This window comes from Canis lupus, chromosome 13 (genome assembly GCF_048164855.1).
Source record: "Canis lupus baileyi chromosome 13, mCanLup2.hap1, whole genome shotgun sequence".
Lineage (NCBI taxonomy): Eukaryota > Metazoa > Chordata > Mammalia > Carnivora > Canidae > Canis > Canis lupus.
In genome coordinates this window covers 65,451,220-65,479,018 of record NC_132850.1, presented here as the reverse complement: position 1 = coordinate 65,479,018, position 27,799 = coordinate 65,451,220, and the positions used below count along the sequence as shown (strand labels likewise).

Below are 27,799 nucleotides of genomic sequence, written 5' to 3'. Positions count from 1 at the left end.
TATTCATGTTACTTTATCTATTTGTTGCGTCCCTCCTCCACTAGACCATGAGCTCATGAAAACAGAGTCTCCAATTGTAAGGAGTCAACTTACCCAGATTATGTACTCAATAAATATGTGTTGAATGAATGAATGAGTTTTTTGAATAATTGATTATGTGGGTTTGGGGACCAATGTTTTGTCAACCAGATAAAGAATTTTTTTTCATATGCAAACTTTACCAACTGACTCACATTGTTTCTGCATATCTGCATTACAGGTCAGACCGTTCAATTTTTTATTTTTTTATTTTTTTATTTTTTTGACCCTTCAATTTTTTAAGGTACAGATTTTAAATGAGAAACTGCACAAGGACTAAATATCATACCTTCAATCAAAATTAATTCTCCTTCCATATCATTTTTTCATAAATGAGGTCTAGCCATAAAGCATGATTCTATACATGGAGTGTTGGATAATTCTTATTAAATGAATCAGTTATTAATAAAATTGAGACATTAAAGACAAGACTATTATTACAAGAAAGTAATAAAGCAGAAAAAGAAAAAAAATTTGAACTTTTGGAAATGAACTGGATACCACAGAAACAGTTACAACCCTAGGAAATGTAGATAAGATGGAACACATGGGTCATGTTATGCCTTGTGAGACATTAAAGCAAACATTGCAAAGCTCCCCTCACATTTTCATAACACGTGCACGTACGTGCACTCGTGTACCGAAGCTCCTCCCTAAAGTTCACAAAACCTCGGCGTGTGCACACCAGAGAACCAGGTTTTTAGAAGTCTTAACTGGTGCCACTTATATTTGAAAGCCTGTGAGAGCCAGGTTACAGGGGCCTTAGGAGAGAAACCGCAGGGTTCTCCTGGGAACCCCTAAGTCCCCACACCCTCTGAGTTATGGAGGTCACCATGGAGACATCTGCGTACAGCCCTGCTCCGCCGTGGACGGGCCACAGCTGCTAAACCTACTGGGGATCCATCACGCCCTGTCTGGCTGCATATTAAGTCACAGTCTTATTCCACAATTTCTGAGAATCTCTGAACCCTTGAGCTCATCCCAGGAGAAATAATTAAAGTCACACTGACTTGACTAGCATATGGGATGGCGTATGTCATTAACTATTTACGGTTCCAGTGTGACAGTTTGGAAGGCAACCGACTACACCTGAGAGGTGTGGCCCCCGTGAGTGGCCCCGAGGGAAATGCGCTGAGCAGTAACGCCCTCGACTGAGTTATCTCAGCCGGGGAGGCTGGGCAAGGTGCCATGGTGCCAGGGTATCAGCCATGCTCTTTGTTAGAGGTGACGGGCCTTCTCCGATTGCTGTGACTTAAAGTATGAAGTATGGGCTGTTCCTGGGTAAGTGTGTCTGGGATCGTCCAGTTCTGAAAACCTGTAAACACAATTGGGAAAATATACACCGCAAAGATATACACGTAGAGACAGAAGAGCCCCACATGCTTTTTAGAAGCCGCCAGACCCACCCATGATCTGCTGCCACTGAAGAGACATGTTAGGCAAGTTTTCCTTTCTAACGTATGATCTTCTAAGTACCGAACTTAGTATACCCAAAGCTCGCTTGTTCACACTCCTACTGGGATATGTTAAAAAACCAGCCACCTCTTCCAGTACATAGTTCCAGTTGTGCACTGCACAAGTAGGACACATCGAAGGAGGTACCACTCAGATCATATCCACGTGCTAGCGTACACATGCACCAACGTAGAGATCCAGCTCATGAGCCAAGTTCTGGATCAGCAGGCAAGGCATGAGCCACGCTGGCACGGAGGGCCACGCACACACCTGGAAGAGCTTGCACATGTATACTCATTAGCACACACCATGTGCACGGATGTCCCGTCAGAGCTCACGCTGGCGTTCCTGAAACCACGTCTCTTGCTCCTCTTGCCCACTCCACTCAGAGTCCTCACTTCCGCCCCACGCTACCCCAGCCTGGTCAGGTCTTCTGACCTGTTCCAAGTTCTAAGGATTTAATTACAAAGGATCTTTCCTAAAAAGGAAAAGAAGGCTTGGTTAGAAACCCAGGTGACTCTGCAAGCACGTCGGTGAGCATGGACTCAAAGCGAGAGGTTCGGGGTCTTGAGGAAACTGGAACAAAGCAGGAACTTGGAGGAGGAGGGCAGGCTGGGCGGGCAGGGCCCAGAGGGTGAGTGGGACACCGCGGCCTGCCGCGTGCGCGAGGGGCTCGGGCCCCCCCAACCCCGGGCCACACGGACTCACTTTTCCTCCCCAACATCCACACGGGAAGACCGGCTGCTCCGGAAGCGTCTGTCAGACCCCGAATCACGTCAGCATAGGTGCGAGGGTGGCCCATGGGCTTTCGGGGAGGTTCCCACAGTCAGGGACCCTGTGCACCTCCGGCCCAGGGGCCCCGGCTGCAGCTGTCGGGAGGGGGGACGGGGCTGTGGGTGCAGCGTGTGGACGCCTAGTTCACCCCCAGCTCCCACCCTGCTCTCCTCACGTGCATGTCCCCCGTCTCTCAGGGCTTCCAGAGAGCAAAACCAGGCTTTCCTTTAGGGTGAAGCAAGGGGCGCGGGGATCCACCTTCCCCTATACAGTCTCCCAGGTGGTGCCTCCTCTGCGACCTTCTCCTTCCATAACCTTCTGAAGTAACTGGCTCTTCCGGCTCTGAGCCCTCCGGGGTTCTCTGCAGTGAGCAGGCTTCCTGGTCATCAGCCTCCTCGGTAAGACGCTAAGTTGCAAGATCGGATCTATATTTGCTTGAAAAAAAAAAAAAGTATTCCTACCCTTTCTCAAAATATAAGTTGACGAAAGCAGAAATACCGTGTGGCTCATTGCAAAGGAGAGGGCTGGTAGCAGGGCTCCACCTGCTTTAGGGAGAGATGACAGCGGGACGACAGTGGGGCGACAGCTAGAGACATGGTGCAGGCATCGTGGCCGCTGAAATGGTCTCTCGCTCTCTCTCTCTTGAGTTTCTAATTGCTTTACTTAGATGCATCATTTTAGTGCTATTTCAGGAGATTCAAGATACCCGCACGTATTCAATCCATGGGGTTTACCAGGAAGGCTACTCTTTCTTTTAATCGTTTACCTTCTCTTCTCGTCCATTTCCCCACCAGAATCCATGTGGCCCTGGTGACACTAAGTCAGCTTATAGTCCTTCCATGCTCATATCCCTCCAGTTGCTTCCCAATTCACCGAGTCAAATCCAAAATCCTTAAAATTCTTGTGCAGCCCTGCTACCTGGCCCCCCTCCCCTCCCACCACCTCTTTATTCTCATCTCTACTTCTCCTCAACCAGCTCTGCTCCAACCACCGGCCTCCTTGCTCCTCCCAGATCACAGAGAGCACACTCACACCACAGGGCTCCTGCTCTTTCTGCTCCCTCGGCCTGGGATAGCTATATTCCCAACTCCCTCCATCCCTGTAAGCATTTCATAAAACATCTCCTCAATGAGCACTGACCCTTCTGTTTAAAACAGCACTACCACCAGCCCCCATCTCTTCCTCCAACACTTGCTTTATTATTCTCCATAGCACGATGACAATCTGAGATCCTTTGTATTCAATTTTTATTTATTTCCCACTTGTGCTCAAAATATGTCAATGAAGACAGACTTTATTCTGTTTATTGCTAAGAACAGTGCCTGACACATAGTAAGCACATGATAAATATTTGTTCCGTGGATAAATGAATACGTGAATGAATGAACAACCCCACTCCCCAAGGATCTGAGTTAGGAAAATCCGTCAGGTAGTACAGGGTATCTCTGACCAAGGTCTACTGGCAGATGGAGACCCAACGAGAGGTGAGGACAACTCACCAGGAAGGAGAGGGAAGTCCAGGCTGGTGATCCACGATGAGCATAAGGCCATAGGCTTTACAGGAGAGGTGGATTCCAGCACAATACGTGGTTGGGTCTGGAGACGTCTACAAATCAGCTGTCTAGCCGCCTTGACATGGTTCTGTAACATGAGCAACAGTGGCCGACTATGTAAGTGTGAACAGAGCTTGTAAACCAAGCATAGGCAAGACCTCAGGCTTTTTATAGACCTGGGGCAATAAGAGCTTGGCCACAAAGTGGTGTCTGCACGTGGGATCATCCAGGACCAGAGTTCAACGATGTAGGCACCATGGGATTGGAACAGAAACACTGGTGCTTGTGCATCAATAAGGCTTGGCAATTTTCTCTCTCGCCTGGCCTATGAAAAACAGACAGACCTTTAAACCAAATAAAGGATAGCAGGGAAGAAGAGAAGGGCCATGGGGATGCAGGGTCAAAGGATCAAAAGGGGCCTTCCCGATACTTGGGTGCTACAGTGATTACGTTGGAAAATACAAGAGATTTGACCCATTATTTCCATGAAGCTGATGAAACAGAGAGCATACTGGCTAAAGTAGTGAGCATTTAATGGAGTAGGATGAGGAGACCTACCTTTCCGACTTACTCTGATAACTTGTCATAAAACACCTGGCAGTGTCCATACACAGAAGCACTCAAAAAATGGGTGCTCAAAAAATTAGACAAGTAGTAAAGCACCCCCAAAACCATTAGTTGTATTTCAATGTCCATGCTGCTAAAAACTAGGTCAGCATAATTTTCTCAGTTACTCTTCATTGGCAAATTAAAAAGCTGGACATCGTCCATCTAGGCCGTGAAGCTGCATCACTGGCATTATTATAAACGGGGCAGGTTACGTCAGCTTCAAGGAAATTGGTGTTCGTCACTTAATTGCTTTGCCTTACAAAATAATACAGGCTTTTAGTCCAGTGACTTTTTAACTATGTTTCTCCCAATTTGAATTCAATTCCCTCTGCTACAGAAAAGGAAGTAATACCTACCTCACACACATTTTATGAGGATCAAATGAGCTCGTGTTTGTCAGCAGCATATAAATGTAAGGCTCTGTTGTTGTTGCCTCTGCTGTCCTTTCAGAGAACACACTTCACGCTTCGAGTACCTGTTGCATGATCCATGAGGCAATGTGCTTGCCTCTGAGGGCCAAGCTAAGCCAGACACCTACGATCCCCTCTGAGTCCGTGGGTCTCTGCCATGTGCACAATGGGAACAATGGATGTGAATGTTCCAGTTCCATGGTCCTAGAAGGATTTGATAAGAAAGACACTGTATGGTGGCATAAGACCATTTTTACCTATTTTACTTATTATAGGGCAACTTTGAGTTCTTAAGGGGCATTACTAAACCTGAATTGATCATACAATGCAAAGGTCATGCTGACAATGCCACCACCAGCATTTCCACAATGTGTTAGTTACTCGGATGTACATTAACAAAAATTTGTTATGTGTCTAATGCAGTGGGATAAATATTAAGGCCATGATGGATAATTCTGATATAAATAATCATGGTCCCCTGAGGTGAGAATTTTAGGATAGGTTTGTATGCTTTTTGTTTGTCTATTTCTTTGTTTTTTATTTTGTTTTAAAATAATTCTTTTTTTAAAAAAAGATTATTTATTTATTTATTCATAAGAGACCCAGAGACACAGGCAGAAGGAGAAGTAGGCTCCTTACGGAGAGCCTGATGTGGGACTCGATTCCAGGACTTGGGATCATGCCCTGAACCGAAGGCAGATGCCCAACCACTGAGTCACCCAGGTGCCTCTGTTTTAGAAGAATTCTTAAAAGGTGTCTTGCTCTTCCTTCAAGGTAGTGTTGCCAGATTCGACAACTAAAAATACAGGATACACTGTTAAATTTGAATTTCGGACAAACAACAATTTTTAAAACTTTTTTGAAGAGTTGACCACTGATTTTGGTTTTAATCTAAAGCAAATAATTCTCTAATTTTTTTTGGGGGGGGAGGAAGAATGACATATATTGAGGTAGCAGCATACCTACATTCTCTACATAGTTCTCTCTCTCTTTTTTCTTAATATGGCCTGCAACTAGAAGGAACTGAATGTTTTTAAATACAGAAGTCATATAATCAGAACTTTCCCCTAGGATGAGAGTTCCAGCACATAATATATACAACAGGTAGAGATAAGGAAAATCAGTTGAGATCCTGCTGTTCAGGGTCGGAGAGAAGTCTGAAACCCAGAGACAGAAATACAAATAGAAAAGGAAGGAACGGTGTGTGAGAGATGGCGAGTCTACATGCCCAGGCATTCATTAAATGAGGAGAAAATTAAATGTCAAAAGTAATTCTAGAGTCCTGAGTCTCAAAGAATGTAAGTCTCACCTGAGGAAGATGAGGAAATCAGAAGAAAAGACTAATTTGGAGGACAAACACTGTAAAATATCTTTAGGACTTACAGAATTGCAAATTTTCTATTAATTAAGCATATCCAAAACTAGGATATCTAAGTCTGCATGGAAATCTAAATGCATTAAAATAAACTCGATAAAAGCAGAAAACATACCTATGCATGCACACACATACACGCACAAAGCTTTAAACGTAAATAAAAAAATTATGTGATTTCCCGGGCATGATAAATTCAGATTGTAATTTCACCCATTGAATTAATCTTCTTTCCAAGAAAAGCAAGCATTAAAATTGTTTAACTCGAGTAATCTAATCAATACTTATTATGCATTACTGGACATGCTGGGGGCACAGATCCAGAGATCGGCCAGGCCCCTGGCTGCAGAGTTTAGGTACGTCAGAGATAAGATCGACGCATAGACGTAGTGCATCACTCCAGGGGGAGATGAGAGGGATGAAGAAAAACGAACCAGGGTCAGTATTAGAGAACGACTGGGTTTCTGGGACTCTATCTCAGGGGATGTCAAGGAAGTGTTCTTTGAACAAAGACCTAGATAAAGTGAAGAAATGGCTCTGCTCAAAAAGCAGCCCAGCAGAAGTACTAGCAGCAGCAGGGTCCCTGAGGCCAACAGCCAGAGAGTATCACTTGTTACGACTTTCCTTCCTCCCCATCCTTGCTGTGGTTCCACTCTAGGCGGTTTACTCCCCTCAACCAACTGTAGGCTAGGGCGTGCATTTTGCTTTGGGGCCAATGGCATGGGAGTGGTTGTAATAGAGTCACTTCTGTCCAGAGGTTGTGCATGTCCTTGTATGGTTTGGCTTGGTCTCTAGTGTTCTTGCCATCTGTCATCGGTGGGTGGATGGCCAGCTCTGGGTGGCCACGGCTCTCAGGACGAGAGACTCATGAACCTGACCTGGAGCCTGCAACAGGGCTGCCCACCCAACCCACCAGGCCATGAGCAAGGAAAAAAAAATCTTTATTTTAAGCCCCTGGGATTTGGGGAGGTGGAGGGATTTGCACAACTTTACTGCAACCGAGACGTGAGTGATTCAGCGACAGAACTGAGCTTGAAGGTTTGTGGAATACGAAAAGTTGAAAGAGCTAGAGCAGAACACATGGCAGGAAGGATGCTTCAGCCCACGGTCACAGAGAAATTACAGTAGACTCTGTGGGGAGTTCACGTCAGAAATGTCCTCTAAGTGGGATGGGGAGGATTGTGAGGCTTGTGCTGTTCAAAGGTCCTGCTGGAAGCTGTGCAAAGAGTAGAATTAGAGGAGACATGGATGGGGAGGGTACCAGTGAGAGGTGGTTCCAATGGTCTGGGCCAGGTGTGACGGGGATGGCACCACAGGTAGCGGTGGGGAGGACAGATGTGACTCCACGTGACGCATCTGTAGGTTGGACTGGCAGGACTTACTGGTGAGTTGGAGGTGGGACTGCAGGTCAAGACACATAGAGGTGACACCTTAGAATCACGGAGAACTTCCTAGAATACTCCCAGCACAACTATTTGCTCTATGGGAGGCAAGAGACACATGTGACATGGTTCTCACATATTCACGCCTGTAAAATAACACATGAACTTTACATTAAAATAGACTTTGCCTTTAGAACAAAAGAAAATTGAAATCTTACGGCAAATATTGAGGATTTCCAGGAACATGCTACACAAGAAGCAGCATTATTCATGTCTGGTACGTTCACAGATTTGGACCTGTATCCACACACACACACACACACACTTTTAACCATGATTTAAAGCCACCTTAAGCAGTGCAGACACTGAGTCCTGCGTGAGTTGCTGGTGACCCTGTGCTTTGAATCAGGATGTCAGGAACTAGAAGGAAAGGACAGAAGCAACGACTTGCCACGGCGTGTGCTGGTGTAGCCGCATGGCAGGAGGTTAAGCACGGCTTTCAGGTGTCAAGCAAGGCTGGCTGAGAGAAGATGACCCCTCAGATAAAGAGCGAGCCAGGCCAGTTTGGGGAGGGGGTAATGTTGGCGTCCACAAGTGTCATGTTCAAGGTGACAGCAGACTATTGCGTGGAAGCGAGCACTGGTGCCCGGAGAGAAAGGCCTGGAATACCGCTAGCGATCACCAGCTAACAGTTTTGAGCACCTGCTTGGTGCTTGGCACTCGTGATCTCACTTGACCCACATAAGAGCCCCGAAAACCAGGTCCCATTGAGGAAGCTGACTGGGGGAGTCCTACGGCTTCCCAAGTGGCAGAGCCAGGCTGGTTGCAAAGCAGGTGTGCAGTAGAGGCTGGGGGGGGGGCGGGCACGGAGAGCTTTGGGAACCGAGTGCCCTCGGCCTCTCTTGTAGTCGCACTGAGGCCAGTTTTCACGAACTCTGCTAGAGGACATCGGCCTCCAGTTTGCCCTTCCTACCCCCTACCCCGGCTTTTCAGCCGCCAGAGTCCCACATGCGTCTGCCTCTCCTTGATGCTCAGCACAGTGACCGCCGTGTCCACTGGTTCGCTCGCTCGCTCCTGCAACACATCTTTACCAGACACCAGGCGAGGAGGACCAGGCACTGGGCTCTCAGGGTGCGCGGATCTCAGGAAAGATGACGCTCCCCAGCCTAGAGAAGACACGGCCTGGTGGAAAGGAGGGAGATGAGAGCTTGCCGCTGCAGGCCAGTGTGACGGCCGCGTGACACAGAGGCAGGGCCTGGCCTGCACTGCGGGTTGAGGAAAGCAAGAGATGCTTTCATTCTCTCTGACCAGATACAAAAAGGCTGCACTAATTTCTAAGGATGGTCAATGTAAAATGACAAAAACTGGGTGGCTTGCAACAACAGAAATGTATTCTCTCAGTTCAGGAGGCCAGAAGTCTGACATCACAGCGTCAGCAGAGCCTCCAGAGGCTCTAAGGGCAGATCCCTCCTTGCTCCTTCCAGCTTCTGGCGGCTTCTGGAGGCCGTCGGCTTGTGGCAGCATCAGTCCAATCTCTTCCTCCATCGTCATGAGGTCTCCTTCTCTTCCGTGTCTATCTGTCCTCGAAGGAAAGGACATCTCAGAAGGACATTTAGAGCCCGCCCTAAATCCAGGATGATTTCTTCTCGAGATCCTTAAGTAATCACATTTGCAAAGACCCTATTTCCAAATATGCTCACATTTTGAGGCTCTATGGTTCCCATTATGAGAAAAATAAATGGTCTTCCCAGGCAAGAACAACTCTGGCCACAAGCGACAGACTTATGGTGAGCCCAGCTGGATGAAAGAGGGAAATCGGGGAGCCTGTAAATGGAGAGGACGGTAGTGTCCAGCGGGGCCCGGTAAGCCAGCTGGTCTCTCCTGCTTTGCTGCTCATTCGTCCTGGGTTTTCTCTGGGTCTGTGTCATCCTCTACACACCTATAGAGTGGCCTCACCCCCAGGCTGGAGACAGGGCCACTGAGAGCACCACACTCTCAACTTCTCCTTCATCATTATAGAAAGTGTGATGCTCATGTCCAGCCCAGAAGGCAACACGGCAGAAAGGATTGTATTGGCTTTTTTCCAAAAAAAAAAAAAAAAAGAGAGAGAGGTACTGTATAAATAATGAAAAAAAAATCTCTTTAGACAACCAAACAAGAAATTAAAAGTTTGAGACCATGGCCAATCTAAAGGTTCGAACAGAAAGCATATGACTCAGAATGGTTGATAACTACATATAAGAATGATTGCTATTTTTTTCTGATAAAATAAAAATCTAATGCTTTTTAAAGCACTACTTTAAAAAAGCAAAGAGAATAATTAACTTAACTCACTGGAGAATATAAGACAGTCGTTCATCCTGAAGAGAGGAGTGGAGTGGAACCTCTCTTTCGACCTAACGGTCATTGCAAGTATTTCTATTTTAACTTCTTACACAGGGTGTGAATAATGCAGGAGTTAGAAAAATTTACTGGGCCAGATACTCATATTTCAGGCCTTGCAACCAAGAGGCAAATTGAGGATATAATGTAGGTGCTTCTATAAGAATGTAAAATATAACCATTTAAAGCCATAAAACAATGCAAAGCAAAACAAAAATAAGACTTTCCTAGCTCTTGGTTCATACAAGGACAGGTGACAGTCCCAACTTGTACTTCCGGCTACAGCTGGCCTCAGCTGGCCAAGCCCTGGGGCGGGCCTTCGGGTCCCAAGCCCTCCACATCTACCATTGAAGTTTGATCTTGGCTTTCCTTGAGCCCACCCCTGAAGAGCTCTAGAGATGGTTGGGTGATGGCAGTCGTCTAGTTGATTTTTCCCTTTGCCGTAAGGAAATGGCCCCGGGCTCTGACGCAGCCTGCTCCTGCCTCCAGCTCTCGTCTGCACCGGAACCCAAACAAGAACTTGGTTCTTTTATCTCCTGACCCTGGGCCCTTCCCTCCATAGTGAAGTGCCTCTTACAGATTCATTCTTCTCAAATCTCCAACACCAGGCTACTCAAGTTTGAAGACACCGGCATCCCTGTCTGAGCTAGGCCTGATCCTGTGGTTGGTCCCAGTTTGAAAATTGCCGGGGATGCCACGGCCAACTGGAGCAAAGAAATGCGACATCTGCGGGGAGGGAGTTGTCCTGCTTTAGAAGGGCACTTTGTCAAATCTCCCAGGCCTCAAGGGCTATGGCCCAGGCCGCCAACCTCCCGGACTCCTCTGTAAATGGCAACAGCGACACCAGGAACTGCAACAACAATTAACATGTTTGTGCATTTACTCTGAGCCAAGCCCTTTTGTCAGCTTTTACAAGCATTCATTCATTGTTTTACGATTCCCAAAAAAGAAGTAAAAATCTTTGCAGCTTTTCTTTTCTTGCAGCCCATCAGAAGATGCACACAGCTTGACTGCGTGAATAATCACATTACATAACCCAATTCATTTGTCGTGATTCAGGCCGGTTTTTAGAGCTCATGATTTATGGCTCTGACATGCCATCATGAATTAAAACAGGGCGGGTGTCCAGTATAGCTCACAGGAATGACGTTCCACCCATGAAGCCCAGATTCTCCAAGGTGGAAGGCAGCCAGACATGCCGTGTAAAACCTTATGCACGATAACTTCTTGTGTTCCTTGGCGTGCGGCACACTTGTATCACAGCACGGGCACCCCCGCCCCCTCCAGCACATAATTCATTCTCATCCGCGGTGAATTCTCACAGCATTTCATCAGGATCCTGCACCTGGTAACGGAGATGCTTGCAGAGAGACCACCATGGAAACAGAAAACATCACGAAATGAATTCTGAAAATTGGACTCTGTTTACTGCCAGAAAGCAGATGAATGAAAACATTTAAGCAGAGAAGACCGCAAAGGCCAGTTTAAGGTACCTAGATATTCTAATGGCAGTTACGGTAAGCACGCAAGGTCCTACTCTGGAAGACCTCAATAATCCCCCAGCTGTATCCTGCAGTCGATCCAAACTGCCTTCTGTTCTGTCCTTTCCGCCTTCAGATCTTTGTCCCTTCACCCAAGCCAGCCTCAGTGTCTGCAGCTTCCCCACCACTATCTTGATGTTCCAATTAGTGGTTCTCAGTTTTTTCCCTGACAGATACAACTAAGGACCTCAACGCCCTGCTTGTGGGTGCCGTGGCCCGTGTTGGCAGGGTGAAGCGGCGGAGGCATATCTGCAGGGAACTGCATGCCATTTGAGAAGTCCCTCCGATTGAGGGAAGGGGTGTGCAAGCTCCCAGCTGAGAATCCCTCGTCTCTCACTGGATCTCAATTCTGGCTACACAACAGAACGATCTGGAAAGTTTACAAAAGATCTGAAGCCCGGGCCCAACGGCAGAGCAATTGAATCAGAATCTCTGGAGGTGGGTCCAGGGCACTGTCAGGTTTTAGAAGCTGGACAAGGGGCGCCCGGGTGGCTCAGTCAGTTAAGCAGCTGCCCTCGGCTCAGGTCCTGATCCCAGGGCCCTGGGATGGAGCCTGGCTCCCCGCTGGGCAGAGATCTGCTTCTCCTCCCCCTGTGCCGCTCCCCCTGCTTGCGGTCTCTCTCTCTCTTTCTCTTTCCCTCTCTCTCTCTGTCAAATAAATAAATAAAATATTTTTTTAAATGCTGCACAAGTAAACAAGTAAGTCTGTTAATTCTGAGAACCACTGGCCTAAGTTCTAAATTTTACCCTATCTCCCAAGATCTCAGCTTTCTTAAATCCCTAGGTAGAACGTCAGTAAATACTGCTCCACAATATCTTCTTTGAAACCCTGGGATCAGATGTATTTCAGAATTCAGAATGTTTTTTGGAGACCCAGTGTGTGTGTGTGTGTGTGTGTGTGTGTGTGTGTGTGTGTGATTAGATTACGTAACACCCCCAGGAAAGTATGGGGCAGCACCTCATAATCAAACACATTAACACCCCACAGTTGGATAAAGAGATATCCAAACAAAGTGGGATAAATAGTCCATATCTTAGTTGAGACCAGATTTAGTTCCCAAACTAGTTAAGAAATATGTTTCGATTTTCAGAGCTTTGAGATGTTGGAATCATGGGTGATAGATTGTAGATCTGGGCTAGTCAAGAAGCTCCCTTTCCTGAAGTACAGACATTGATCACAAAGATGTGCAAGACTTGGATCCCTCCCTTGACAAGGTAATAATCTAACTGGGGAAAAAAGGTAAGAGGTCGTAGACAGCCAACTATAGTCCGGGCCACCTTTCTCGAAGCATCCTGAGGACAGTGTTCTCAATCCTGCCTGCGCGCAAAAGTCACCCGGGGACTTACAAAAATATTGTCACGGATACCCTCCAGAAATAATTAGATCAAAATTTACATACACATATTTTTGCATAAAAATACATACTTTATACATATACATATGTTTGGCACAAATAGTGGGTTTAAAAATAATTGTGAAGGAGAAAATACAATTAGAAGAAAGCAAGCAGATTGATATCCTCTTGGGGAACGTAAGTAAAAGTGGTTTCAACACTTGTGCTCTTTGGGGTTTCAACAGTTGAGAAAAGACCCAGGACGTGAGAGGAGGCTATGGAGGGATACGGAGCAGTGGTGAGACATGATCTAAAAGGAGAAACTTGGTTTGTTAAAAACATAATAATAGAAAAGGGGGAAATAGTTGATGTACTTCTCTTTCTTTTTTTAAAAAAGATTCTATTTATTTATTCATGAGAGAGGCAGAGACACAGGCAGAGGGAGAAGCAGGCTCCATGCCGGGAGCCCGATGTGGGACTTGATCTCGGGATCCTGGGGTCATGACCTGACCCAAAGGCAGATGCTCAGCCACTGAGCCCCCCCCCCCCCCAGCCGGGTGCCTGAACACATTTCTCTTTCAACCAGTGCCTCTTGGTTAGGTCGGGGGAGAGGAGTGGCAGATGAAGATGAAGTAAGAGAAGCTCCTCACCCTACTGTGTCTCACCCTCTTGGCCAGCCCCCACTCAACACCAGTTAAAGACAACTTCTCCAAATCTTCTGCCCTCATGGCAATTTCTTATATACTATCTTGCGATATCCCATCAATTTTTTGAGCTGCAATTTAAGTCCTTTATTATGAGTTAGGTCTTTACACATACATGCCTATCCTCCTAACTACATCATAAACTAGAAAGGAGAGAATATTTCTTATAATTCCTTGTTTCCCCACAATACTACCATGCCTTACATAATTTAGATTTTTGGTAATGTGATTTTTTTCTGTAATGTGACATCATAGCTTGATGTCAATGAGAGGACGCTTGAAGAGGGACGGCTGAGCGTCCATTTTTTTCCTAATTTATATGGAAGCACGTGGCACATGCTTAGTGCCATAGTGAGATACATGCTATGCGGGGCCTGTGACGTTAGTTATGTGCACAGAAAACAATCTAGGTCATGGCACGTTAGAGGCTCAGGGAGGACTGACTCAGGGTTCAATCAGAGTAACAGATTACTAGGAAAAAATAGATATATTCTCCATATATAATTATATAAAAATGCATATTCTCCTGATATATATGCAAATGCCCCACACATACAACATGGATTTGTTATGAGACTTGAACCGGGCGGTCGGAACGGAGGGTGGATGTAAGGAGGGGAAGAGCAAGAACGGGCTGGAGTCCACAGCACAGCCTGTTCTGACTGAGACCCTTCTACGTCCAACCTTTGTGCAAAGGTGTCCTACGGAAACCAGAGCCCTTGGTCACAAGTCCACACACGTCTCCCAGCCCAGAGTCTAGGAAGTCATCTGAGGAGGGAGGGGCCATGGGACAGTCCAGGCCCCAGGGCCCCCACTCAGGATGAGTCCTTGGGTCAGCATCAACACCGTGAGCTACAAGACAGTCGCTGGGGCCTCCGTGCCCCCTAAACAGAGACGTGAAGAAAAGCAAATTCTGGGAAATGGAGTTCCACTTAATCAGGTTGACACATTACAAAGCCCCCATGAGGACTTTAATTTACATTGTTTAAGAGGTTTTAGTGGAACAAGATATTTTCTTTAAAAGTATTTTTTTGACGTCTTTACAGAAAACAATTCTAAACCATTAAACTATGACACGTGGACTGGAGATCAATGATTTATTTTTAAGGTTGTCATGACACTGACGATATCCAAGCCAATGGCTTAGGTAAACCATCAAAGACCACAAAAGGTATGCAAGCTGGATATTTGAAAATGTCCAAAGGATGAAGGGAATTTCCTCAACCAGGGTTGGTATAATAATGGCACACCCTTTATAATTTTCTATTTTCTTCGAAACATGAAAGTGGAGTTCTGTGCATCTTCCACAGAGGCAAGAGTTCTAGAATTTAATGTCTGACATAACATCTTTCCCTTAATTCACCACAAAGACTTATGTCTCCAGCAAACTGTTCATCATATTTGCATATGATTTCTTTCCAGTGAATCCAGTCCTTTGAAGCCATGAACTTCCAAACATAAATAGAAATGAAAAATAGCACTCATCAAAAAGAAGACGTCGTACGTCTCCACCAGTCATTTTTTTTTAAATAAGAATCACCCTTTTTCTGGAATTTGAAATAAACTACTAGCACTTCTGAAAGGCCTCGCTAAGTGTGACCCTGAGAGTATGGCGTTGCCGTTATCCTTATGCAGCCCATGGGAATGTGAAGACCGCATCGAGGTGGAGCAGTAGGAAAGGGGCCCAGTAGTGAGAGGCTATCTTACCCTCGGCCGTCTTCAGTGTCTGATCCATCTGTGTGGCTCTGGCTTATTGTCACGCGGCACTCTGAAAATCAAGTTTTCCAAGCCATAGATGAGCACAAGTGTTGGTCTGTGCCACAGGTGTGAAGTGCTGATGCTGACGTAACCCTTGGTGCTTACGCCCATCCACACTACAGCTAATGGCCAATGAAATCGGGCCACAGGCCCTGAGTTAGCAAGGAGTCACCTTGCAACAGGCAGCAGCACCTAAGTTTACAGGCTTGGCTGAACTTCCCTTGCACAGCAAGCCAAAGAGGTCAGCATTGCCTCTGTTTCACTAAGGAGGAGAAGGGTTGAGTGACTTGTCCGAAACCTGTCTGGTTCCAAAACGCACGTGTGCTGCTGTAGTATCCCCCCTTCTGCAAGCTCTCTTTGTGGTCACAACCCAGGACTTTCCTCATTTCAGTAATAACAGCCCGGATTATGGAGAACCGTCCGTAAAGATGCGAGTGTAAATGATTTATGACTTTATGATCATTTAATCCTCACCGTTGTCCCACAAGATAGAGATAACTATCATCAGCATGATATACAAAAGGAAAGTAAGCCTCAGTGAGGTTCCTTTAGTGGGAAAAAGAGAAAGAATTTGTGCCCTACAGTGAGAAGAGGAGAAAGAATTTGAATCCTGGGGTTGGTTCATCTTCCACATCTTTATTTCAACTTAAATAATACCCCCCAAGCCCATGCACTTATCCAACTGGCTTCAAGCTACTTTATTTCTAACCTTGCTTCTCATTACATTGAATTGCCTCACACTTTTGGTTCTCTCTAATTTGGGGGTTTTACCTTTGACCTTTTAAAAATATTTTTATTTATTTATTTGAGAGAGAAAAAGAGCTCTAGGGGTAGGAACAGGGTGGAGAGGGGGAGGGAGAGGGAGAGAATCTCAAACCCATACCCCCCTGAGTGTGGAGCCTGACATGGGGCTCGATCTCAGGATCCTGAGATCATGACCTAAGCTGAAACCGAGAGTTAGACGTTTAACCAACTGAACCCCCAGGTGTCCCAACCTTTAAACTTCTTGAATTTGTTTTTTCTTACTTCACCCATCAGACACTCTAAACATTTTGACTGATGGCCAGACCCCAGCTATAAAGACACCCCTAAGGACCTTGTTCAGTATATTGCACTGTAGGACTGCATGACCCCAGGCCTGGATGTGCTCCGTGCTAGTCCACAAGGGGATTAGGACCCAGGCCAGACCAGACTTCTCTCTGTAGCCATCCCTCAGGTGTCCACATGAACAAAAAGTAAAAATTTTTGCTTGTCCTTCACCACCGCATTCCCTGACTCCAAAATTTTTTACTATACCTTTGACCATAGTCTGCTGTGCACACTCATCTTGAAAGTCTGGTAAAAGCTAATAGTGAGATGAATCAGTCAATTTGTGCACATTAATGCATTCCCGTAGATTGCACTTCTATGTCTTTGAAAATGACTAAGCAGCATCGATGGCTCTGCCCCAACCCGGAATTCAGCAGAATTTCTGCCATAAAAGACCCATAAGGAGGTACATTTCCAGCTACAGCTGGAGGATTAACTGCGTTCCTGTTTGTCAATCTACGGCAATGGTGTTAATACCTCCAAGTGTGAAAATCGTCAGCTAGTCCCGTAGTAGTCATCAAAGTTTTGTTGACCAAATGGCTGAATGGAAAAAGAGGTTAACCATCTCGGTGGACCAACTGTGAAGTGTTGATTGAGCCAGCAGGGAGCTCTGAAAAGGAGTTTCCTCCTCCTGGAGTTGCCACCTGGTACCCTCAGGGTAGACAAAAGTGACAAGCTAACCATTGTATGCGGAAATCGCGTCCAAGTGTGTTCTGCAAACAAGTGTGAGGTGTGCAGTCCCACCAGAGGAAGACTGGGCAGGTTCCCGTAGCTCCGCAGCCGCTCCCCGGACCCAGGGCGGCTGCCCTGAGCCCCATTTAAGGAAAACCATGAGACCCCTTTAGCCATCTCTTTATGGGCTAAGCGAGCAGATCAATCTATTTAGGCCCGTTCAGGGTACAAAGGAAAATCTCAAATCTCTGCCTTAAAAACACTTTAAGAAATGGGCTGTGTCTGGTTACTGCACACACTGCGCGATAATTTCCGTTGCACCTTCTCCACACCCCCACCAACAGGTCTTGGAAGCAGAGTATAAGCCTTAGAACAAATGAGTCGTTGGGGTCATGCAAGAAGTAACGCGTTTTTTGTCTCAGCCACAGGACCTATTAGCAAACGTAGTGGCAGCTGCGTGCTGCAGCTCCCTGGATTATTCCTGACGCCAGCACGGCGAAGGGACTGTGGGGAGCGTTTGCACCAGCCTCCTACAGGAGCGTGTCTGCTGGGCACGTTTGCAGGAGAGAGAGCTTCACGGGCTGTTACTTTGAAAAAAGTTGGTACCGATACTCTGCCTCGTAGGTCGCCGTGGAGGAAATATCCAGGATGTTGTCTTCTTTCTGCCTCCCAAAATACCATATGTTCATGCTTTTGCAAGGAAGAAATACACAGAAAACTAAAACCAGGGTTAGCAAGTTTTACTTGTTTTTTAATTGGCTTTGTGCTCTTCGTGGCGTATCAGAGTCACTTTCCCAGGTCATTCAATCTTCCCCTGACTGTGAGTAATGGAATATTCTAAGTTTAGCAATGCTCATTCTTGAACTTTTGGGTTAATTCCAAACTCACTATTATAAATCACACTTTGAGGAACAAGCTCATGCATTAAATCTCTCCGCGGGTTTCTTGGAGATACATTTTTAAAAGTAATGACAGGTCAAAGCTCTTCGAGTATTTTTAAAGACTCTGCTAAGCGCCGTCAGGTGCAGGCCGGCACCGACTGTGCGACAGAGGAGAACGGGTCATCTGTGGCCTGTCCTGGGCAGGAGCAGCCTCGATGCAACCCGGCCTGTGGGGCGCCGGCCACGCTCCTGGCCACCAGGTGTCAGCGCAAGGCAGGGCGACCGGGCCAGGCCTGGCCGGGCCACCCCGGTCCCCTCGGCCACGTCCCCCTGGGCGCCTGCAGTGACCTCGGGTCCAGGGCTGACCGTCGGCTCTGCTTTAGGGCCCCCCAAACTGTTCCACGGCCTCTGCGGGGCGAACCTGGTCTGGGGAGGATCTGGCCGGCGACAAAGCCCTCGCATGTGCTCGTTCGGCAGCCACAGCGACACAGAGTCCCCCGGAGACAAGTGGGTGTCCCCCGGGAGCTGAGCAAGGTGGGTCAACCACGAGGTGGGGACGCTGCCAGGAGGGCCTCTCCAAGCGGACGGGGGGCACTCGGGTCTGCTGACCTCGGCGAAGGCTTCCTTGCTTTTCTTTTCCTGTTATTTTATTTTCTTTTTATTTTTTTTACTTCACGAGAGACACAGAGAGAGGCAGAGGCCCGGGCAGGGGGAGAGGCAGGCCCCATGCGGGGAGCCCAATGCAGGACTCGATCCCAGGACCCGGGGTCACAGCCTGGACCAAGGGCAGACGCTCCACCGCTGAGCCCCCGGGCCCCCCCTTCTCCTGTTTCCGAGGAGAGGCCACCTCACACCCTATTGTGCGTGGAACGTGCAAAGATGTGATGGAGCTGTTTTAGGGGTGCTTGGTGCTTGCAGAAGCCTTGCACGTGCAGCCCGAGGTGCCCTTGATGTGCTGCGGCCACCGGAGCAAAAGGTCCCTGGAAGGGAAAGAGACACGGGGGTGCTTCACGTCGTCCCGCATCATGAAACATTAAATGAGGCTTTAATCTAAAATATGCTCAGGAAATTAAAGGGACTTTCGATTGATACCGGTGCTTTCATCACAAAACATTGAAAATGTGAGGATAAGGGTAGTGACCTCTGTTGAGTAATAAGCCCTCCATACCAGCAAAAAGGAGGGTTAAAAATAAAAACAGGGGGATCCCTGGGTGGCACAGCGGTTTAGCACCTGCCTTTGGCCCAGGGCGCGATCCTGGAGACCCGGGATCGAATCCCACATCAGGCTCCCGGTGCATGGAGCCTGCTTCTCCCTCTGCCTGTGTCTCTGCCTCTCTCTCTCTCTCTCTGTGTGTGTGTTACTATCATAAAAAAAATAAATAAATAAAATAAAAAATAAATAAAAATAAAAACAAGGATAAAGGAAGGTCCTGAATCTATAATCGACTAATTAGATTGTCTAATCTAATCTCTGCCTCTCTCTGTGTCTCTCAGGAATAAATACACAACATCTTAAAAAAAAAAAAAAAATTAAAGCTTCCCTGAAGGGAAGACGTAGGTAACAAGTACCCAAGGGTTGTCTTCTAAGCAAAGCCTTGCCACCTGCCCATGGCTCCTGTGCGCAGGCCAGCATCGGCGTGGAGGTCACGAGGGGACAGACCCGGAGACCCAGTCGCAGCTCCCGAAAGCCAGGGCCCGGGCGTGGAGCAGAGTCTTCCTCGCTCCCCTCCGAGGCAACCAGCCCCGCGGACACCGACCGTGGGCCCCTCGCCCCCAGGACCGCCAGACAGTAAGTTCCCTACAGGACACGGGGTCTGTGAGACTGGGTCGTGGCCGCCCTGTACCTCCTGAGAACAATAAGCACCTGTTTATTTAACTAAACCGCTGGCTGGATTTTCTATTCCCTGCAGTGGATGCAATCGTCACTAAGATCGGGAAAGGGAAGAAAATGAAGTCATTATGGGGGTGGTGGGGGGAGGAGCTGATGACCGGGATGAGGCCGCCGGTCACGATGTCAGAGGCCAGAATCTTCCTTTCTTCACTAGGAGACTCATATTTTATTTGTCCAGTGACATATTTGCAGCGGAACGGACATTAGAGACCTGCTTGCACCCCAAAGCCGGGTCCTTTGGGTGGTTGGTCGGCAAGACCCCCAGCCTGCCCAGAGAGAAGCCTCCACGCCTGGGCCCAGGTTTTCAGATCTGCCAGCCTTGAGCTCATCGACCGGAGGTTTCCGATCTTCATAGTAGTTGCGACTTATTGGAGCCATCGGTGCAGGTACACAGACCCCAAAATATATCCCACCTCATTAAGAGCGAAAAGTTTGTGAGGTGTACCCCCAAGGTTTTTCTCCAAGCTTCCTCTGAGCGGCCTCCTGTACGGCGTCAGAGCTTGGTGGCATGCAAGGTGTCACAGGAGAGCGGAACTCGAGATTTTCCAACCGGCTTTCCATCAAACGTTGTATGAAGAGCTGCTGCTTCATACACTCTCGCCGCAGGGACTCGTAGAACTTCGTCTTCGCTCGCAGCAGAGAGAGCCATCCGGCCTGTCTTTGGGCCAAATCCAGGTCTGGAAGCGTGGGTGCTGCTTTGTGCCCGTCTGGATAGTTGGGATTTTTGTGGGGTTTTTGTTTTGTTTTGTTTTGTTTTACAGCTGCTTCTCTCCTCTTAGATATTTCTGGTGTGAAATTAAATCAGCCCTGAAGTCACCCATGATGAGGATTTGGGGGGACAACATGGAAAGACTGCGACCGCCAAGAAAAACCAGGAGTGAGCAGATTTGAATGACACCAAAAAAGGTGATAAAGTCTGAGTGGAGGAGATTCAAGAGAGGGAAGGGTTTTGTTTGAAGGGTGAAAGAGAATGGTCTAGAAGGATAATGATAGTCTGATGATTGATAGAATTCCAACACCATCTCCAAGCCTCATGGTAGATGAATTACGGGAAATCTAGTTCATTCAGCTCAAGGAAACTACAAGTGAGATGGTGACTTTGACCTTGGGTGATGGATGATGTATACACCTTAAAACATTATCAAATGAATCATTCAAACAATTGATGCCCAGTGGAATGTAGAAGCCTAAATTATTTGAGTGAGTCTCAGATTTGGAAGGGATTTTATGGGTATTTAGTTCAATCTCACACCAGAGTAAGGGGATTGTTTTTGAGTTTTCATCTCAAGTGGAGGGCAAAACCCCGGCCTTAGATTTTCCCTGGGTTACGTGACTGCGTGTAGAGAATAAAGCAAAGAAAAGAATGGTTGGTAACACATTGTTCTGAATGTGTTGATTCAGCAGATTATTTTTAAATACACCCAAATTAAACTCTCATTTTTTTCTTTCAGATTCCAGCACAAAGGGGCCTGTTTCCAAAGAAAAAGCTCTTCTGACTATAAATATACACTGACAAACTGCATACAGAATGTCCCAGAATTAGGGTAGGTTAGCAGAGAGCTAGCATCCCACAATTTGCAAAGGATGGTAATAAATATATGTTTATTATACATCATTTCACGCCTTAATTTTTTGAGGTGCTACCGTAGTCTAAACTAAACCTGACGGAACAAAGTACATTACTATTTTCCCCTTCCCTCTCTTCTATTAGAAACAAGAAAAACAGCAGCGGCGCCTGGGTGGCTCAATCAGTTAAGCATCTGACTCTTGGTTTTGGCTCAGGTCACGATCTCAGGGCCGTGAGATCGAGCCCTCCTTCCAGCTCCGGCTCAGCCCCTCAGCCCAGAGTCTGCTAGTCCCCCTTCCTCCCCTCTCTTCTCCTCCCTCTGCTTGCTCTCACATGCTCCCTCTCTCTCTATCTTTCAAATAAATAAATAAATAAATAAATAAATAAATAAATAAATAAAATCTTTAGGGAAAAAAAAAAAACCCATAAAAGCGAAATGATCTGTAAAGTGCTCAGTGCTGGGAGGAGAAGTCTCTCTGGATTTGGCAACTTGTCACCCTGCCATGTACTGCCTGCTGAGCACTGGCTTGCTAGATGTTGCAGAGCTAGGCTAAGAGCGAGAGACCTCCTAAGTATTAGCTGGAGAGCTCCTAAGCACGGGTATTCATTCGGATTGGAGATTTTGAAGAATGAAAAATAAGGTACTGATTAAGTGCATGCAAATTATGTGATGAAAATCGGAGAAGGACAAACATTGAATGTTCTCATTCATTTGGGGAATATAAATAATAGTGAAAGGGAATATAAGGGAAGGGAGAAGAAATGTGTGGGAAATATCAGAGAGGGAGACAGACCATGAGAGACTCCTAACTCTGGGAAACGAACTAGGGGTGGGGGAAGGGGAGGAGGGCGGGGGATGGCAGTGACTGGGTGACGGGCACTGAGGGGGGCACTTGATGGGATGAGCACTGGGTGTTATGCTATATGTTGGCAAATTGAACACCAATAAAAAATCAATTTATTAAAAAAAATTATGTGGTGAAGCAGCACACCCGAGGCTATAAATGCCTCACTTTTCATTGAGCAAGGAATGCACACCATGTAGGACTTCCAGGAATAACTAAGTTTGAGCCACCCCCTGGACTCTTTTTGCAGCATCAGGGGTTAATGTGATAAAACAAATAGCTCTGAAAAAAAAAAAAAAGCTCTGCTAAAACCTAGTACTCAGTCTCTGCAAAAGATACATTTTATTTTTCCAGGATCAAAACAATTAACCCAGAAGTGATATTTGTCAGAAATACATGGTCCTCGGATGAAGTAAAGCAGCTGCAATATCCAAAACTCACAGTTTTCTTTACTCTTCTATACCTGAGTGCGGCTTACCAACCCTAATTTCCACTGCATACGGAAATACCTAATGGTGTCATTTCAAGAAAACCTGGTTCTTGTGGTTTATTATTCAGGTTTTTTTGGTTGTCTCTCTCGAGCTCAGGGATTCTTACTCCCTCCCTTACTCCCAGGTGGCATCCCGGCCTGGGGGAAGCTTATGCAGCGTCCCAGGACCAGTGGGGGGGCAGGAGCCGAGCTTTGAGTCTGTGTGCTCTCGTCTAACCCATTACAGAAAAACTTACTCTGACACTTGCTAAAATGTTAAGGGAGATTTTATTCAACTATTAAAATAGGGGCTTGCAATAGGGAAGGGAGATGGGGCTCAAGTTCTAATGCAGTTAAGGACAAGTGGGGATTTTTAGGCAAGGAACAGGGTGAGGGGGAAAATCACTAAGAGGACACACCGAGGATGGGGGGATACTTACGACACTGACCCAACAGGATTCTTGCTAAAAGGAGGCCAAGGATGCACACATCAAAATAAGGAATAAGGAGCTTGATCAGATGCCCTGGGTCGGGGTGGTGGTGACTCATCACGGTCTTTGTGAACAGGAGCTGGGCAGGACCACAGCTGAGGCGAAGTTGGAGAGGGCTCAGAGGAGCCTGGCCGGGTTGGGTCAGGAAGAGCCTTCACGGGCGTTCTGCAGCCTCCACTGAGGCGCAGCCCATCCTGCTGGTCTCGAGTCTCCATCACGGCCCTTCTAGCATCTACAGCTGAGGCCCTCAGCCCACGGCACCCTCCACTCCTCGTTCACTCAAGCTTTCTAAGCCCGCTGCTGACATCTTTCTGCTGTTCCCAGGGACTCAGAAACTAATCTGCATGATATTGGGGTGCCCAGCCCCCCGGGGATGCCTTCCGTGTCACCCACTTAGACATCTCCTACTAGCTCTTGTTACTCTAACTGGGGAAGCTTGGGGGCCTCTCTTCACGGCTCCCATTCTCTTTGGCTACTTTTTGGAAAGCCATTCAAACCCTCCCATAATTCACCAAGGGTTTCCACTAGTGTGGACTAATAATGAAGGAAGCGATTGTTCCAGATCCGCCCAACTTTATCTCAGATTTGAAGACAAGTACTAGAAAAACCCATAATGTAATTGGAATTGAGAGATGAAAAAAAAGGGGGGGGGAATGAGAGCAAATATTTTCTTCTTTTATGGAATGTTTTTTAATCAGCAAATCATCCTCTAGGATTAACAGACATCCTACGTGTAAAGGATAGTTGTGAATTAAATTCTGCTGACATTTTTTTTAATGTATGGAGTATAGTGTTCCTTGATTATAAACCAGGAAGTAATCTTCTCCACCCAATATTCTAATTTCGGTATATCACTGTCTGTAAGAAGAGGCAGAAACCTGAGCAGAAGGAGCACTTGTCAAGAAGTCAGGGGTCTGGGACCTGTCTTGGTTCTGTCACTAACAAGCTGGATGATCTTGGGCGAATTACTGTACCTCTCCCAACCTTGGTTACTACATCTGCCAAATGATAAGCGATCTGAATACGTAAGCTTCTTTTTGTTGTGATATTCGATGACTGTTACTGGAAGCTGGGCTCTCAGCTTGAGGCCAAGAATACAGGGACACGTCTGGGCATGCTCAGCACACTATCGTGGCAGCCAGCCTGCTGGCTGGTGCAGGAAGACCCAGGTGCTTCTTGGAAGAACTCATTCCGAAGGAAGGCGAAGCTAGACTCCAGAAGCCTGATTGGCAGCAGAGCCTCAGTTGGCAGAAAAGTGGTTATTTTGAAAGTGTGACAGTGTTCACCATTCTTATCTGTCTTCTAAGTGTATGTCTAAGTTCAATGAGGACTAAATAATTAAGCAATAATAAATTACTAAAACGCGAAAGACTGGTTTCACTAAAAAAAAAAAACTCTAAAAAATATGGAGTCAAAATACAGTGTTTCGTGACCTTCCAGCAAACTGTGTCACCAAGGGAACGTGGGCATTTTCAACATCCATACCTGAAGCAGAATCTCAGCCTCTCGATTGTTGTTGCATTGGCGGCTGGAGGAAGCACAGCAGCACGGAGAGGGTGGGATGCCCACAGACACGGAGCAATCGGTGTACCACGTAGACCATCCTGGCACTGCCCAGCAAATGGCCCCAGCACTCGGTGGGTCCTGGCATGAGCACAGTAGTTCTGAAACCGTCATGAGACAGCTCCGAGGGTGCCCACTGGCCTCTGAAGGACTTTGCGGAGGCTAGAGGGCCTGATTGAGCATAAACCTAGAGCACAAATGCTGCTTTCGACTGCACAACGTGCACATGCCCTTCTTCCAGTAAGAGAATCTAATTTTTCTTCCGGAAACCATCCATACCTCACTCTTAGTCTTAGTAGTTTGAATACAATTGATCCCCTTCCCAGCTCCAGGGGGTGGGCATGAGTCCCAGAAAAGGCTAATTGATATATTCCATCCTTTTGGCTGTGGTGATTATGTTATGGACTGGCGCATAACCAAGGCCAGGCCATGAAATGAAAGTACAGGACTTTTATGGAATTTTTGGAAAAGAGACATTCTGAGATTGCAAATGATGAGGAAAATGGAAGCCTGGAACTGCCAGAGAGTGATACATGGCAAAAAGCCTGCCTGAGAAAGAAAGAAACACAGAGGAAGGAGAGCTCAGTGTTGTGAAGAATTCTGAAAACGTGGAGGTAAGGCCAAAGGTTAGGGAACACGTCCTTTCAGGGGTCAAGGCCTCCCAAAGCCTATCTAGGGAAATGAATTTAGTCTGACTCACTCTTTTTAATTGATTAAAGATCCAGAAGTAGTGAGTCCTGTGCTAACCTGTAGATATTTGTCTGGTAGAGATGCAAATGATGTCTGTCCAGCGGAACAGATCATCCTAAACATTTCAGTTCATTGCCTTGTTGGCTATTAACCAGCTTATGTGTCCCTCCAGCAATCTTATTTTAGTACGCCTCTATTGAATTGCCTTTAAATGTCTAGCTTCTCAAATGATGTTTGGGCCAGTTTTAATATCTTTATGTTTCTCTCATTAGCAATTTAAATAAAATTTTTAACTCATGGTTTATTTTATACTCACCCAAGAGTCATTTTTAAAAAGTATTTAAAAAAAATTATACTTCAACCCAAGAGATCAAATTAAAAAAAAAAAAGAAAGAAAGAAATAGAGAACAAGTCCTGTCTACTTCTTCATTTCAGTACTCAGATCCTGCTACTCCTCCTTGTGGATTATCCCATCCTTTGAGTCGATAAATTCTATATTTCGGCAAGCCAGTGTGATCTAGGTCTCTCTTTTGTATCCAAGAGTCTGACACTCAGTTCCAATATTTTTTCCCCCTACCACCAGGCAATTCTCCAATGCCAGCTGCAGGTCCATCAATTCAATTCCATTCTGATACTATCTACCCACATATAGCATCAGATTCTACAGTTGAAGGATTCGGTCCCATAAGACTCCCCTTCACCTCAGGTACCAATCACAGACCTGGGCTGTTTACTTGTGCTTCTGATGCACCCCTATAGGTTCCAGTGTCCCCCTCCTAGCATTGGATTAATTTGTTAGATTGGCTCACAGAACCCAGAAAACATTTTATTTTTACTAGGTCCCCAGCTTATTATAAAAGATTATAATTCAGGAACAGTCAGATGGAAAAGATGCGCCAGGCAAAGTGTAGGGAAGGGAGTTCAGGGCTTCCATGCCCTTTTCAAGTGAGACACGCCTCAAATCTCTTTGTGTTCACCAAACCCGAAAGCTATCTGAACTCTGTTCTTTTGGGGTTTGTGGAAGCTTCATTACATAGGTATAATAGATATAACTCACTGCCCACTGGTGATTGTTTCAACCTGTCGCTCCTCTTCCCTCCCTGGAGGTGGGGGAGGGGGTGCTGAAAGTTCCAAATTTGTAATCTCTGTTTTGGTTCTCCTAGCAACCATCCCCCATCCCCAAGCCATTCCCCCAAATCACCTCATTAACATAACAAAGATACCTATATGGCTGTCATCACTTGGGAATGAGGATGAAGACCAAACATATATTCCTTATTATAAACCACAATATCACAGTATCCATAACAGTGGTGATAAATACTGATGGGTTCAACAGCCAGAAAAAAAAATGCAGGTTGGTACCAATTGAATATGTAGCCTGACAAGATTTGAGAAATATAGGGTTATATGTTAAAATAGAAATTTTTAGTCTTAATTTTAGCTGAGGTCCTGAAAACAATAAATACTATGTACCACCTTCACCATGTACCAGCATTAAGGCTAAAAAGGCAATTCTTTTTTTTTTTTTTTTATTTAAAAGAATAGTTTTATTGGTGTTCAATTTGCCAACATATAGAGTAACACCCAGTGCTCATCCCGTCAAGTGCCCCCCTCAGTGCCCGTCACCCAGTCACCCCCACCCCCCACCCACCTCCCCTTCCACCCCCCCTAGTTTGTTTCCCAGAGTTAGGAGTCTCTCATGTTTTGTCTCCTTTCTTATATTTCCCACTCTTTTTTTTTCTCCTTTCCCCTTTATTCCCTTTCACTATTATTTATATTCCCCAAATGAATGAGACCATATAATGTTTGTCCTTCTCTGATTGACTTATTTCACTCAGCATAATACTCTCCAGGTCCGGGGATCCCTGGGTGGCGCAGCAGTTTAGCGCCTGCCTTTGGCCCAGGGCGCGATCCTGGAGACCTGGGATCGAATCCCACGTCGGGCTCCCGGTGCATGGAGCCTGCTTCTCCCTCCTCCTGTGTCTCTTCCTCTCTCTCTCTCTCTCTCTCTCTCTATATATATATATATATATATCATAAATAAATAAATCTTAAAAAAAATTTTTTTAAATACTCTCCAGGTCCCTCCACGTTGAAGCAAATGGTGGGTGTTTGTCGTTTCTAATGGCTGAGGAATATCCCACTGTAGACACAGACCACAGCTTCTCTATCCATCATCTGTCCATGGACACCGAGGCTCCTTCCACAGTATGGCTACTGTGGACATTGCTGCTAGAAACATTGGGGTGCAGGTGTCCCGGCGTTTCCCTGCATCTGTATCTTTGG

At 46.4% G+C, this 27,799-nt stretch overlaps 2 long non-coding RNA genes across 3 annotated transcripts; one reads left to right on the top strand and one right to left on the bottom strand.

Moving 5' to 3' along the window:
• Nucleotides 1-309: 309 nt before the first annotated feature.
• LOC140602278 (uncharacterized) lies at nt 310-26,628 on the bottom strand. 2 transcript variants are annotated; one of them, XR_012005252.1, is made up of 5 exons: nt 26,568-26,628; nt 4,826-5,083; nt 4,037-4,185; nt 3,807-3,948; nt 310-2,741 (listed from the first exon to the last, which is right to left on the bottom strand). It is a non-coding gene; the product is annotated as an uncharacterized lncRNA (long non-coding RNA). The 2 variants fall into 2 exon arrangements; XR_012005253.1 differs by lacking the exon at nt 4,037-4,185.
• On the top strand, nt 18,287-21,468 carry LOC140602277 (uncharacterized). The gene is made up of 5 exons (XR_012005251.1): nt 18,287-18,528; nt 19,620-19,783; nt 20,064-20,560; nt 20,665-20,791; nt 21,337-21,468. It is a non-coding gene; the product is annotated as an uncharacterized lncRNA (long non-coding RNA).
• Nucleotides 26,629-27,799: the final 1,171 nt, after the last annotated feature.